Genomic DNA, 4,725 nt, shown 5'->3' on the forward strand with positions numbered 1-4,725 from the left:
ATTACAGCACTGGAAATGGACTCAGAGTCCGCACATGCCCACAAAGCTCTGTGTCATTGAACTACATTTCCAGACATTCTGTGTTTGCAACTGTTAAAATTCCTACTTTGTTTGCCAGGGACAAATTAAAATGCAGCCTCTTATTTGGTAAAATATAAAGTTCAGAATAAGTTACACATGAGAATGTGACTATTTCTACTAAATTTTTTAATTGGTGTTCTTTAATACATGGGGCATAATGAGTAAACTGTCTCCACTAGCTTATTTTGTGAGACACAGTGAAGTTAACCTACCTGCCAATATTGCCATCTGTAAACACATAACTTTATATGCATAAAGCCATTTTAAGGTTGTTGTAACAAATTAAGAAAAAGGAAACAATAATTTGGCAATATTAAGATTTGAGTAATCTGTTTTTCTTTTGACATTTTTTTTTCAGACAGGGTGTATGTAGCCCTGGTTAGGTTCAAATGCTTTATATAATCGAGCATATCCTTGAATTCTTAATCTTTCTGCATGCATCTCTCAAGCTCTGGGATTACAGGTGTGAAAGACCTTCCATGATTTATGTAGTGTGAAGGATTGTGTCAAGAAGTTGTTTATGATAGGCAAGAATACTACTAACTATTCTGCATCTTCAATTAAATCTAATTAGTTTTCAAAATGTTCATTCTTCAAGAATAGTCTGACAGATATGGCTGTCTCCTGAGAGGCTCTGTTAGTGCCTGACAAATACAGAAGTGGATGTTCACCGCCATCCATTGGATGGAACACAGGGTCCCCAATGAAGGAGCTAGAGAAAATACCCAAGGAGCTGAAGGGGTTTGCAGCCCCCTGGAGGAACAACAATATGAAATAACCAGTACCCCCAGAGATCCCTGGAACTAAACCACCAATCAAATCACCAAGAAAACACATAGTGGGACTCATGGCTCTAGCTGCATATGTAGCAGAGGATGGCCTAGTCGATCATTGATGGAAGGAGAGACCCTTGGTCCTGTGAAGGCTCTATGCCCCAGTATAGGGGAATGACAGGGTCAGGAAGCAGGAGTGTGTGGGCTTGTAAGCAGGGGGAGGGGAGGGGGAGGTGATGGGGGTTTTCAGAGGGAAACCAGGAAAGAGGATAGTAAACAAAGAAATTATCTAATTAAAAAATACAAAAAAAAGAGAATAGTCTGACAAACAGGACTTTAACATAAGATTTTGTGGAGAGACCTTTTAACCCATATCACTGTAATAATATATGTGAAATAATATATGACATAAAATGTGTCAATGGAAAAATATAGAAACTTTATACACAGCATTTGTAATGACGTCTATATTTATAACTTAGAGAAAAAATCTACAATTAAATTTTTAGCATTAACAAAAAGGATAAACAAAGATTCAGGGAGAAAATTCTAACTCACCAAATACATGATGAATTAATGTACAGCCTCCTGATAAGACAATTATTGTTATGAAAAAAATGTGAAGAACATGAAGTACAAAAGAGAATTGAGCAGAGAAATGATCATTCTTGACCAGCAATGGGTGGCTGACTCTTGTGTCTCCTGAGAGATGATATTTATCTAGCACAATTAAGAATCTCTTGGCCACCATTGCCTCCCTTGGTCATGTTAGATTTTCTAAGATATCTCATTCTGTAGAGAGGGATGGTATGTTGTTTTTCTTTCCCATCTGGTCCTGTGCACTTAACATCTGGAACCTTTCTTTTGGCATCTACATATGGCTGATATTACTGCAGAGATAGAAATCCCAAAGCATCAGGTGGTTGTACTGTTCTGGGAAATGGAACCTCACTGCCTGGCCCATTACTCCTAGCTTCTCAGACGCCTGTAGTACTTGCATCAGGGAATACGCCAACAGGGCAGCAGGAGATTCAAGCTAGCAGCCTGTTCAGGAACTTCTGCAAATTTCTGGGATGTAGATAGTCCTGGGAGAAATGTTCCTGAACCAACTGGCAGCTATCACTGTTGTAATTATTCAGGGTAATTAATTTGTAATTTTGATATACAGACTAAAATATCTGCTAAGTCACAGAGTAGAATGATGAAATATTGAGGATGGTGGAAATATTAATAATACAAAATACTATGAACTGGTGCATGTGGAGTCACGTGACATTAATATGAACTGGGTTGCTGTTTTATAGCTTGGTCTTTTGTCCCACAAGGGGACAAAACTGCTTTTTTTCCAAACATTCCAGGTCCTAACTCTAATGCTAGTGCATATTGATCAAAGGACTAATGCTAAGCCTTTACAATGTTGTCTGAGGGGCTTTTCACTGTACCTAGATATTAAATATAATTACAAAAAAACCACAATCATCTTGTTTTCAACTTTCATGTTTTCTTGTTTTAAAATTAGATATTTTCTTTATATACATTTCAAATTTCAAATGCTATCCCGAAAGTTCCCTATACCCTACCCACACCCTGCTCCCCTACCCATCCACTCCCACTTCTTGGTCGTGGCATTCCCCAGTACTGGGGCATATAAAGTTTGCACTACCAAGGGGCCTCTCTTCCCATCTTCTGCTACCTATACAGCTAGAGACATGAGCTCTGGGGTACTGGTTAGTTCATATTGTTGTTCCACCTATAGTGTTCCAGACCCCTTCAGCTCCTTGGGTGCTTTCTCTTACTTCTCCATTGGGGACCCTGTGTTCCATCCTATAGCTGACTGTGAGCATCCATTTATGTGTTTTCCAGGCACTGGCATAGCCTCATATGAGACAGCCATACCAGGGTCCCTTCATCAAAATCTTGCTGGCATATGCAATAGTGTCTGGGTTTGGTGGCTGATTATGGGATGGACCTCTGGGTGGGGTAGACTTTGGTAGTCTATCCTTTTGTCTTAGCTCCAAACTTTGTCTCTGTAACTCCTTTCATGACTATTTTGTTCCCTATTTTAAGGAGGAATGAAGTATCCACTCACTGGTCTTCCCTCTTCTTGATTTTCTTGTGTTTTGCAAATTGTATTTTGGGTGTTCTATGTTTCTGAGCTAATATTCACTTATCGGTGAGTGCATGTATAATGACTTATTTTGTGATTGGGTTACCTCACTGAGGATGATATCCTCCAGATACATCCATTTGTCCAAGAATTTCATAAATTCATTGTTTTTAATAACTAAGTAGTACTCCATTGTGTACATGTACCACATTTTCTGTATCCATTCCTCTGTTGAGGGAATTCTGTGTTCTTTCCAGCTTCTGGCTATTATAAATAAGGCTGTTATGAACATAGTGGAGCATGTGTCCTTATTACCAGTTGGAACATCCTTTGGGTATATACCCAGGAGAGGTATTGCAGGATCTTCTGGTAGTACTATGTCCAATTTTCTGAGGAATTGCCAGACTGATTTCCAGAGTGGTTGTACAAGCTTGCAATCCCACCAGCAATGGAGGAGTGTTCCTCTTTCTCCACATCCTCGCCAGCATCTGCTGTCACCTGAATTTTTGAGTTTAGCCATTCTGACTGGTGTGAGGTGGAATCTCAAGCTTGTTTTCATTTTCATTTCCCTGATGATTAAGTGCATACAAGCAGTGCTCCCTGGGTGCCCGGGGTCCCCTGTAGCAGCATAGAAGTGTTTCTGCATTAAAAATGCTGTTAAGAAGAATCCGATCCTGTTGTGTCTTCCTTGCCGGCAGAGGTGGGCACAACAACTGGAGGCTCCTACAGGGACCTGAGGACAAGGACCTCACGGATTCAGAACTTTTCAGCCAGGGAACGGCCGGCCTTAGTGGTAAGTCTCCCAAATTGATCCCTGGTTAAGAGGGGGGATATGTTTTTCTCGCCCGTGGACCCAGTGTGGGTAGCTCTTATCATTGTTGTTTCGTTTTTTGTAATTTATGGCCTCTGCTTTTGTTTGATAGAAGCAGTTAAGGCAAGTCAGAAAATTCTAACGGAACAACAAGAAAGCATGTCAGAGGAAGATAAGGAATGTATGAGCAAAGGAAGGAAAAGGGGCGAAAGGAAAAAGGAAAAGAGAAGGGAGAAAAGACAAATACAAAAGGAAAAGGAAACAGTGATAAAGAAAAGGAAATAGCAAAAATATATCCCTTTTTAAAAGACTTATTGCTAAGTCTATCAAGTTCTGACTCCAGTGGCTCAGAGCTTAGTGAGGATAATGAAGCTGACCTAGAAGAAGAGGCAGCTCGGTATGAGAGGAATAGGTATGATCTGGATTGGCCATATAGAGCCAACCCATTGAAAAAGGGAGTATAGGCGAAAAAAATAATAAAACTGAAAGTGCCGACAGCTCCACTTTTCAATCCTAATTACACAGAAAAAAAGGGCTGCTAAACCAGGTACCTCATTCTGTCTGGAGGTTTGGAAAGAAGTTGGTCTAAGTTTCCCTGTTTTTGCTGATGGCCAAGGGCAATGGTATCATGAGCCAGTGGACTTCAAAACTATTAAGCAACTGGCAGAATCAGTCCGTACTTATGGGGTGGGTGCAGCTTTTGTGGTTGCACAAATTGAGGTGCTTGCCAGGTATTGCCTCACCCCTGAGGACTGGAAAAATATGGCTTGGGCTTGCTTGTCGTATGGGCAATATTTAGACTGGAAGTCCTTGACTTATGAATATGCAAATAGTCAGGCAGCAGCCAATTTAGCTACAGGACAAGATCCTCAGAGACATTGGAATGCAGACATGCTTCTAGGTTTAGGACGTTTTGCTTTAGATCAAACAAATTATCCTGAAGCAGTCTATGC

At 40.4% G+C, this 4,725-nt stretch overlaps 1 pseudogene; it reads left to right on the forward strand.

Moving 5' to 3' along the window:
- The first annotated feature begins 3,612 nt into the window (after positions 1 to 3,612).
- Positions 3,613 to 4,725, forward strand: part of LOC110308997 — a 37,033-nt pseudogene continuing 35,920 nt past the window's right edge.

This window comes from Mus caroli, chromosome 14 (genome assembly GCF_900094665.2).
Source record: "Mus caroli chromosome 14, CAROLI_EIJ_v1.1, whole genome shotgun sequence".
Taxonomy (NCBI): Eukaryota; Metazoa; Chordata; class Mammalia; order Rodentia; family Muridae; genus Mus; species Mus caroli.